Raw genomic sequence first — 12,233 nt, forward strand, 5'->3', positions numbered from 1 at the left:
ATATTTGTCTATGTCTTAAGCCTTACTCTCTTTTTCAATTTCAAAGTTCAGTGGTAAGACAAAAATCAATAAAACTAGCAATGACTCTGGTAGCAGTGGATGACCTTGACATCATCAAAGTCTGGCTAAGCTGCAAGCATTCCACCATGTCTACTTAAGTCACCTTCATGATTATTGTCACAAATTGTTCTCATCCACCCATTCTGCCAGAACCAATCTTCTCATACTAATTAAAAATACCCTTTTAAACCAATGATGGGTTTCAAGGTCTTTGGTTACCCTCAATTTAGCCCATCTGCAGAAAAGGTGTGCCAGGATGTGGCTACTGTCCATGCTACAACTACTTGGAACCACAGATAAGTTAGAAACCAAAAGCATATGAGAATCTATGAAAAGGGTTCTCAGCAAGTTCTCATACCAGAGATGCTACTCTTCCATGAACAACCCATTCATTCCAATAATAATCAAACAGTAATAACAATCAGAAGAATAAAGGAATGAAATGACTGATATTTTCCAATCTAAATTATAACAAAAATATTAATACTCCAATTTCACATAATACTTGACATTTTGCAAGTTTTTAATAAGTGCTATTTAATTGATTATTATTTAATATTGAAAGGTTGATCAGTTAGATCAGTTGTTGCACAGGATCCATAAAAATCAAACAGAAAAATATTCAATATTCCATCCATTTGCAATTTATGTAGTAATTATGTACATACACAAATATACACATATGTGTATATGTATATACACACATCTATATATACATGCATACATAAATGATACTTACAGAAATGATATTAAACACAATAAAGTGAATTCATACTTCCTTATAAAATCCATATTTTCCTATTGTTAATGCTTTTATATTTCTTAATAATTTTCTCTTTTTTGTAGTCAAAAATAAATTATTAAAAAACATAAAAGAACTTTATAGATAGCCAAGATGATTTTTCAAAAAATATCCTGATTTTCAGACCAATGCTTTTTCCACTATAACATATATTTTTAAATTTTAACCAATAATAATAATAACATAAAAAGAAAACACAACGAAGTGACTTTGAAAGTTCTAAAAAGGTGGTCCCTAATGATGTAAGATTGTGTAAGAAGTCATCTTCATTGTCTGAATTAAGACTCATCAAAAATCTCTAATTGAACTAAATATTTACATCAGTCTGTCATGCTTCCTGACATCACATCCTTAATGCTACTCCTGAGGAGCCATCCTCAATAAACCTGCATTTTAAGTAGCTTCAGTAATCACTGTCATTCAGTATGATTAATATGCTGAAGAAAAGTGAAATCCCCTAAACATGAAGATGATTAATTAACTTCCTAATTGCCCTTCTGATAATTTTATTTTCCTGGACATCAATTTTACCATTTTCAAAATAAATGAGTGGATAGAAGATATTTATTGTCTTTTTTTTTATTCTTGCTCAACTCAGATTCCTCTAAGTTCTAGCATATTGCTACTATGATTATGATATTAAAATACTGTGTGGCTACAATGTTGATATCCAAGTCAAAGAAAATCTGAATTCATACGATTTCAAACCCAATAATTACCATACTTAATATATTAGGAAAAATAGAAAATGGGAAAAGTGCTTATCTGGACACAGTAAGAAAACTCAAAAAAATGCAAAATATTGTGCTAGCTGACAGAGCTAAAAATCATTTCACCTTCAGACAAGATGAAGTGGAAAAGTCATTCCCAACTTTTTTCTTCCTTTATGACAATGCAAGAAGTAGTAAGTCCATAAATGACTTATAGAACATTTTGAAGTTTAAAAAAAATCCTGCCTTCTAGATTTTGCCCTCAGCTCAAAGTTCTAATCGAGTGTGTTCTTCTCTATAGCTTGACTTATTCCCATCTTCTTCTTTTTAAAATACCATCATAAATAATTAATTAAGTGCTATATATAATTCACATTCTTCCTTGCAGATTGGAAGTCACAGACATGTTCAAACATCATATTTCCAATTCCTTATGTGTGTTGTTCTTCAGGTGCCTGGTAAATGGTTCAGTAAATTATTAGGGCCTTATTAATGAGTTGGTATTCATTTGACAAGCATAGCATAAAAATCCAGTGACAGAATGCTAACAGAGGGAAGATTTGATTTGTTAAATATCACATAAAATAAAACCAAACAAAATTTGGTACAACTTTGTAATCTTTACTACACTAATTAATTCTAATATTCACTAATGAATCCTGTTCTTCATAAATTAACTTATGTAGTAAGTGTAGAAGATATGGGATCATGCAATGATATTTATATACTCAACATTTTGTTTCTTTTATGTTTTCCTAGAAGCAAAGTTTTATACAAAACTTTAGTATATTATTTCATATAATGTACAATAATAAAATAAAAAAAATTCAAAGATACTTTTATACTGAAAGGATACCTTAAAATCTGAAACAAAGAAAAAATCTTTAAGCATATTCATTAGGTCCTCTATTAGAAATAGGAAGGAAAAAAATCTAAAATATAAAGACAAGAAAGGGCTCCCATTAAATCTTTTATTTTTCATTGGAAAAAAAAAACACCTATATTAGAGAAATTATGGATCCAGAAAAGCACAGTTTCTTTATCTATAAAATGGAAATGATAATATAATACTTAAACAGTCCTTCATATACCTTTGATGATGAAAATTTCACTTCTATAAAATGATGATATTGGTGATGATGATAGGGATAATAATGATTTTGAAATTCAGTTGATTTTTCAAGAAAACAATAACCACATTTCCCTTCTGTAAATTGTGATATATATATATATATGTATATATATATATATATATATATATATATATATATGTTGTTATATCAAAAATCTCATGCCTCAGATGAAAAGTATAAGTTTCTACCCTTTTTCATGTTAGAAAGGATCTGAAAATAATCTATTATAAACTCTTGGTCTTCTACAAATTATTTAGATAACATTAGCTAATAGGTGCATGGGATTTACTAAATCTTTGAAATCATTTTTCTCATATGATAGCAACAACAACTTTTTCATGTAGATAATAGATGCTATCACTATTTATCTAGAGAGGTTAATTGATTCTCAAGGAAGTTAAATAAATAATTGAGGATCACAAAGCTGTAAAGTGACAAATTCAGGAAGCAAACTCTCAGAAGCCATATGATAGCATGATACAGTGTTGATACTACTTGGTACACCGGCAATAGAGTTGACCTTGGAATCATGCAATTTGAGTTCAAACTATAGTTCTTCTCCATATTTTCTTATTTGACCTGGGATAAGTCCCTTAATCTGTCTAGGTTTTAGCTTCTTCCTCTATAAAATGAGAGATTAGACTAAATCATCTCAAGGATTCCTTCTGCTCTCTATCTATGATCCTTTGATCGTGACTCTAAATTTGATACACTTTCTGCCATATGGCAGCTGCTCCCATACTTGATTGTCCAGTTGCAGACTTCTTAGAAGCCAGGGAAATAAGTATATTGGAACTTATTTCCTTTACTTAGTTAAAAAAAAATCACTGGCATTTCAGGTTAAGCATGTAGAGATCCATGTTTGAATTTTAGGAAACATGCACAGACCTTTCCACAGAATAAATAGCAATTTAAGAGTCATGAGATGTGATTCAAGTTTTTATTCTCTTACTTAGAAAATATGGAACTTTGAGTATATTATTTGGCTGCTTATGGTCTCAGTCTCCTTTTCCATTACAAAAAAAAAAATTGTCATTGAAATTCAAGTTTGGGATTCAGGCTAAGTCTAAGGCACTGCTGGAACAGATATAAATTCTTAGAATGTTTTTCTTGAATAGGGATTCCTGTAGATTTCTATGGATTTTTTAATTGCTTTTGTCCCCTCCCAAAATGTTTTACCATTTTTTCCTTCAATGCTGCATAACATTTTCCCAAATCACAGGAAGGGAGCCAGTCCCATACTGAGTTTTGAAGTGCCACCTGCATATCAAGAACTAAGACACAAGTATCTTCATTCTACAAAAATGCAATATGTCATAATAGCTGTTACTATTTAATTAAAAAAAGAGCTCCCTCATAGTGGGATCATTCTCCTGGGATTTGTGCCTTGAAAAGAAGAGACTGAGATAACTTGAACCATTCTCAGAGTACAGGTCAATAGGTACACTGGAAGTGTCCTGTGATAAAATATCCCCTCTGCACCTTACTGCCTACATGAGCTTGAAAAATTCACCTAATATTTCTGGAGATTAATTTCTTCATTTGTAAAATGTGTAAACTTCGATTCCATGGTGCTCCCTAAATGATTTTACTGCTCTTTCTCAAAAACCTACCTTAGTGTCACCTCTCAGTAGTAGCCATGAGGTTCAGTAACCTGACTAATACCAATTGGCTGATTCCTTTTTCAAGCCATAGGCAGGAATATCTAAGCAATAGCCACTCTCTCAGGACACAGCATCAGGGTATGTTTACACCTATGCAATATTATCCGAACCAGATAAAATTGTACTTTATATAACAATCTAAATGTTGGATGCATCCCATAATAAGGCTTTCATGAATGTATTTATTCAAATATTGGCAACTAAAATTAAAATACTAAAAAGAAAAATAATATTTTAAACACAGTAAAAGTAAATAAAATGGTAGGAATGATTATAATTATATCCCAAACTTATTTCAACAACTTGAAATCCTGTGAAATAGAAAATGTATACAATTTTAAAAGTACTTTATCTTTCCTGTCTTTGGAAAATTTTAATATATAAAACAATGGATGAATCAAAGAGCCAGAAACAAGCTAAAAGTTGTCTCAGGCACCAAAATGTGATCGCCAGACTGAGAGTTATAGTAGACAAGCATATTACTAGTAAAGACTACACTCTATCAATCGACTTGCAAATCTTGACAGTTTATTTGGGGGAGGGTGACACAGATTACAAATAACAATCTGACATAGAAGGACAAATAACATTACAGATGGATTGATATGAGACACAGTTAAGTCAGATGGTACTGAGACTATTTGTAGAAGAAACTGGAAAAGAACAATCCTGAGCTTGAAGCTAAAATGGAACAAATCTGTTGTATTTTTATAATCTGTTCTCATCAGTGACAATGGTAGAGACATCACGGTTGATTCAATCTAAATACCTGATGTAGCTGTACTATACACAATGTTTTTAGTGTAAAAGTAGCAAGGACACTTATGATGAAATTATAAAAAATATCACAACCAGACAAAATACACAAAATGGGAAATTGTCACTAGACAATTATAAGTACCCAGGGATTTATTTCCTCTATATCTTAAAGTTAAATTGTTGTGATATGCACAGGCATATAAATGCATAATTGCCTCACTGGCACAGTGGGCAGAATACTGTATAGGATGGAGTCAGGAAAACCAGAATTCAAATCCCACCTCAAATACTTACTAGTTGATTGGCCCTATATAGGTCACTTAATTTCTGTTTGCTGCTACTTACTCAAATGTAAAATCAAGGTGATAATAACACATAATAGGGCTGTTATATAAACTAAATGAGATAATATTTGTAAAACACGTAGTATAATGCCTGGCACATGGTGGGTACTTGATATATACATATTTTTTATTCCTTGAGAGTACTTACCTTGCTGATGAGTTGTTTTTAAATCAATATTTTCTTCTATTGTATAAAATGAATAAAAACAAAGAGAGATAGAGATAGAAACAGAGAAACAGAAAGACACAGAAAGACAAAGAGAGAATTTTCTTTTTTTTTCCATATTTCCTAGTTGGTTTTATGACTATGACGTTGTGGGCTACTGTACGAAGCTATCTATTAAATCCTGTTCTACTTAGGTCGTCTTCTTTCAAAGACATTATTGAAATGAGATTTAATAGTCAATTTAATTTACAGATAAGAAACTGAGGCCAAAAGGTGAAATAATATTTTCTTGTTAACACAGATAGTGACTGAGAAAAATATGAATCTATATCCCTTTACTTTAAATATTACATATTTATTATTCTTCCTTTCCTTTACTCTGGAGCTTACTTGTAAGTATGTCAATAAAAAGACTCCCTTTCCTCCCAATGTATCAGCTTAGAAGCTTAAATCTCTAGGAAGATGAGAATGATTTATTAACTGATTCAATAGTTACATAATGTTTTATGCAGTACCAGCTATATGCTCACTCTCTGCAGGTTCTGTGGAAGTAATGAAAAATCAAAAGACATGGTTCCTATACTAATCTAGCATTATCAACATCTTGGTTTCAAATAGCTAGAAAGTAAATTAGCAGAACCCCTAAAAATTGTTAATGACAACAGTTCAATTCTCATAATACTTTAAAGTTTGCCAATCCCTTCTCTCAGAACATTGAGATAACTAATGCAGATAGTCTTATTTTAAAGTTATGCTGAGGCTTGGAGGAATGAAGCATTTCCTACAATCTCATAACTAAGTAACTATCAGATGGATACCTTATTCAAAATTTCTAATGTGAAATCCATTTTTGTTTCCATGACACAAAGATACAGAAAATTTTTGGTTGCTTGAGCATGTATGCTTTTCAATCACCTAAATATCAGCTTTTATATAGCAAGAAGAGAAAGTGCTGGAGATGAATGGTTCTTAAGAAGTTATTGGAACTCTGATAACATGAATATATAAATCATATTTTGAGCATCACACCATTGGCTTGTCTACTTGGATATTAAATCATTAAACTTTATTAAGAAGTATGCAATGCCATATGATCATAAATTAAGTTTCCTCTGTATTATCCAACAAGTTTCTCATTGTATCCATAAGATTCTTCTTTGAAATAAATGTTTAATATCAGGTCTTTTTTTTTTTTTGGCTTAATCATGCAAGCAAAGAGACAGTATAATATACTAGAAAGAACAATAGAAGACATCACTAAATACGGTTTTGAGTCTCAGCTTGCTATCTTACAAGCTATATGATCTTGACCAATTGAGTAATTATGAACATCATTCTCTTTAACTGCAAAACTGAGATAATAATACTTACCTCAAAGAGCTGTCTTGTTGAAACAATAAGATTGCATAATAGATGCAACCACAGGGATAGCTGTTAAATGGTAAAATGCATCAATATAAAGCAAAACATTAAACAGGAAGTCAACTTCCCAGTCCATGACTTCAGAGAGATTTGCTTTCATTGGGGGAGCAGGAAAAAAAAAAACACATAGAAACAAATAAGTATAGAATAAGTAAAAATTAATGATTGAAAAAAATTTATCTAGTGGGGAAATTAGGAAAAGCTTCACATATGAAGAACCACTTGAGCTGATTCTGGGTGAGATAAAATACATTTAAGGTAGTGAAAAAGAGCAAATGCATAGAGGCAAGAAGTGTAACATTAACTTTGAGATACAGCACAGAGAAATAAAATACATGGTTATTAAGAAAATTAAAAGCTAGATTGAAAAGAGTCATACATGCCAGCTGAGCTATAATTTGCATTTTTAAATCCCATAAACAATGGAAAGACAGTGCATCTTTTTAAAGTAAGAAACTGAATTGATCATATCTGTTTTTGAAGCAATTATTTTATCAGCTGAGTGAAAAATAAGAAGTAGAGGAGGTAGGAGAAGTAGGGGAAAATTTGAATTAATTTGATTATAATGACATAATAAAAGTTCACAGAAAGGGTGATGAAAATCTGAATTCAGATGTTGCCTGTTGTGTTGAGAGAATTGGACAAATGAGAAAGAAGTTGCCGAGGTAGGATCAATAAGAATTAACAACAGATTGATAATTTTAAGTGGGGAAAGTAAAGATTCAGGGATAAGTTTTGAGAATAGGAGAATAGTGTGATTCTCAACACAATTTTGAAGGCTATAAAATTATCAGATTTGGTGTTGATGGTTACAAGATATGATATTTTGTATTTATTGAATCTGATATTTGTACAGGATATCTAGGAAGAGAGATGAAATGGAAAACTTATAATAGAACTCAGTCCTCATGACAAGTATTTATTAAGAATTTACTATGTGCTGAACAAAGATTTAAGAATTATCTTTATGATCTTTATCATTTAAAAATTCTCCTTTGAACCCAACAAAAATAGTATGATATTCTGAATAGATGCAGAAAAAGCTTTTGAGAAAATGCTGCATCCATCCAAATTAAAAATACTAGAAAACATAGGGATGAAGAAAGTTTTCCTTAAAATTATAAGCAGTATCTATCTAAAACCCACAGCAAGCATTATTTGTAATGGAGACAAGGTGGACACATCCCCAGTGAGGTCAGGGGTGAAACAAGAACGCCATTATCACCACTATTATTCAACATTGTACTAGAAATGTACAATAAGCAAAAATATACAAATTAGCAATAAGAAAAAAAAGAAATTAAAGGAATTCGAATAGATAATGAGAAGATAAAATCATCTCTTTGCAGGTGATATGATGATATACTTAGAGATTCCTAGAAAATCTTATAAAAATTTACTTGAAACAATTAACAGCTTTGGGAAAGTTGTAGGATATAAAATAAACCACACAAGTCATCATCATTCCTATATATATTTCTGGCATAACCCAGAAGCAAGAAATATAAAGAGAAATAACTCTATACAAAATAAAATACTTGGGGGTTTACCTGTCAAGATAAACTCTAGAACTATATGGACACAATTATAAAACACTTCTTACACAAATAAAGTCAGATGTAAATGATTGCAAAAATATCAATTGCTCAGGGTAGGTCAAACTAATATAATAAAAATGGCATTTATGCCTAAATTAGTCTACTTGTTAAAGCTCATAACCATCAAATTGCCAAAAATTATTTTATAGAACTAGAAAAAATAATAACAAAATTCATCCGGAAGAACAAAAGCTTAAGAATATCAAGGGAATTAATGAGAAAAAATAATAGGGATGGTGTTTTAGAAGTACCTAATCTAAAACTATATTAAAAAGTAGCAATCATCAAAACCATTTGGTACTGGCTAAGAAATAAGAGTGGTGGATCAGTAGAATAGATTGTATACATATGACACAATAATCAAAGCCTATAATAATCTAATGATAAATCCCCACACTCCAGCTTCTGGAATAAGAACTCAGAATTTCACAAAAAATTCTTGGATAATTGGAAAATAATATGTGAAAAACTAGGAATTTGGCATAGACCTATATCTCACACTGCATACCAAAATAAGGTCAAAATGGTTTCATGATTTGAGCATAAAGGATGATACCATAAACAAATTAGGAGAGCAAGAGATAATTTATCTATCAGATCTTTGGAGAAAGGAATAATTGATGATTAAAGAGGAAATAGAGAAGATTATAAAAGGCAAAACGAACAACTTTGATTAAATTAAAAAGGTCTTGCACAAATAAAACCAATAGAAATAAGATCAAAAGGGAAGTGTAAAGCTGGAAAAAATCTTTACAGACATTGTTTCTGATAAAGATTTCATTTCTAAAATATAGAAAAAACTATGTCAAATACAAGTTATTCCCCAATTGATAAATGGCCAAAGGATATGAACAGGCAATTTTCAAATGAGGAAATTAAAGTCCTTTACAGTCATATAAAAAAAATGCTCTACAACACTATTAATTAGAGAAATGAAAATTAAAACAACTCTGAGGTACTATCTCATACCTCTCAGATTGACTAAGATGACAGGAAAAGATAATGATAAATGTTGGAGGGGATGTGGGAAAACTGGGACACTAATGTGTCATTGGGGGAGTTGTAAAATGATCCAACCATTCTGGAAAACAAAGTAGAGTTATGCCCAAAGGACTATCAAACTATACATAACTTTTGACCCAGAAGTGCCATTATTGGGTCTGTATCCCAAGGAAATCATAAAGGAGGGAAAAGGGCCTACATGTGCAAAAATGTTTGTAGCAGCTGTTTTTGTGGTAGCAAAGATTTGGAAAATGAATAGATGTCAGCAGAATTTCTCACTTGACATTTGAGGAAGATAGATAGATGAGGGGAAAGGGACTTTTCCATTTTGAATTTAACATGTAGTGCATAGAGAAAGACAGAGACAGAGAGACAGACTAAGAAAAAAATGAACAGAGAAAATGACAGTATTTGAGGTAAATGAGAGAAAGAAAGAAGATATATAGAGAGGAAAGATGGAGAGATGCAGAGACACACGGAAACAGACAAAGAAAAGGTTACAGAAAGATAGAGTCAAACAGATGGAAAGAGAGTCAATGAAAAAAAGAAAGAAAAACACAAAAACAGGGAGATATAGAGAGGTAAAGAAAAAGAGAGACAGAGACAGAGAGACACAGAGGGAGGGAGGGAAGGAGGGAGAATGACAGGCAGAATAGGAATGTGAAAAACTTATTAAAACTAAAAATTGCAGTGTTTCTTTCTAGATATTTTTGCAATTGTTTCTGCTGGTGTTTTGTATTTATTCAAGTTCTATCTCAAAGATGTCCAGTGCTATTACTTATAATACTCTGGTAGCTATACTAAGAGAGTCCCCAGAACTGAGATTTTAAATGACAGTGAGAATTGTATCCAAATCCAAATGAAAAATCCCTAACTGAATAGTAGTTGATCTTTCCTGTTCTTGTTCTTGTTACTAGAGAAGTTTTCCCATAGGTCAGAATATAATATACCTTATGATTTTAATTCCCTGATGACAATAATTATGCATGATTGCTCTTTACTATCAATCACACAGAAATTAGGTATTCCAACTATCCCAACATAGAGATTAAGTTTATATTAAAATGTTGTGCTATTGAATTGATATGTATATTAATTCAAATCATAACATAAGGTAATATTCTAGGTGTTATTATTACTGCTCATCTTTAGGCATTATTTTTGTTGTCAATTTCATTTTTAGGGGAAAAATAGTCAAATCCATTATTTGCTTTTGTGTATACTCAAGTAGCTCAAGTATTTGTTTTTCATTTCATTGTAACAGAAACAAATGAAAATGAATATGATTTACTTATGGCTTTTTGATATTAAATCACCTCTATATATATAAGTTTAAAAGAAACAGACCCTTACATCATAAAAATTCATCTGAAAACCTGAATAAGCATAGTCTAATAATCAGTGCTTTGCCCATGATCATTTCATACTGGGAGACTGCATGGATTTTAAATATCTTCTATCATCCATAGAAAAAGTCAAATACCCTCCCACCTTTCAACCATCCTTGGTCTCACTCTCCCCTGTTGGTGCTGAAAGTCTGCTTCCTATCAAATGCTCATTCCTTGAAACTCCTTTATATAGTAATTACAGAGATGATGGCAGTGCTTGATTCTGAAGTGAGCCAGGCTGCTGAACCTCAATTCACTTGACCAGCTGGGTCAGTGAAAATAAATGACTTTCTTTGACCAGGCTTGGCTTGGCTCCCTTAATAGTATCATTTTATATCCTCAGTTCAAGGACACAATTTCGCTGGACTGGGGCACATTACAGATAAACACGCCACAAAGAAAGAGTTGGCTTATATAGCAGATGTGATTTTTTTCCCCTCTCACCCAAAATGATTCCATAAAGTTTCCTTTTTCTATGTTTCACTGAAGGTCAAAGCTTCTTAAAGGTTAAGATCACAGTTTTGCCAAGTTTGTCTAGAAAGAAAAACTGCTAAATTGTACTTTTCTAAAGTTGCATGGTTGGGCATTAATGGCTTGTGCATGGTCAGCAGGTATATTTCAATGTGATGTTCATGGTCACTAGACATATTTTAATGCTTACTGCATGGACATCAATTGCAAAGTAACTATAGTGAAAAAAGCATCCATAAGACGTGGGTTCAAGTGTCAGAAATTCACTTCATGTGGCTAGGCAAAAGTTTCATCTTTTTAAAATTAATGGGCATATATTTTTTTAACTCTGAGTTCACTGTCACAAATAGGGTTGAAATGGTGAGTGGATGTTTTTGTAATGATTTACTGTATTGATATTGGAATCTTTACAAACCATCAAGTCATTAGAGTTGAGATGTTTTGGGCCAGAACCTGAAACAAGGTACTAAGTAGAACTAATTGATACAATGCTTGTGTTTACACCTTTACTCATTGGAATTCACAAGTATGGGAGAGTCACAAAGTTAACTATATAACTTTGTGAATTCATACCTCCCATAGTGCTCTCTGGCCCTAAAAGCTTCAATATTATACAATAGTATTATGTTATATATAATATTATGCATTATAAATTATAGTATACTGCATATTATATATACATATATGATATATTATATTTTGCATTGCATAAAT

Source organism: Antechinus flavipes, chromosome 2 (assembly GCF_016432865.1).
Source record: "Antechinus flavipes isolate AdamAnt ecotype Samford, QLD, Australia chromosome 2, AdamAnt_v2, whole genome shotgun sequence".
Lineage (NCBI taxonomy): Eukaryota > Metazoa > Chordata > Mammalia > Dasyuromorphia > Dasyuridae > Antechinus > Antechinus flavipes.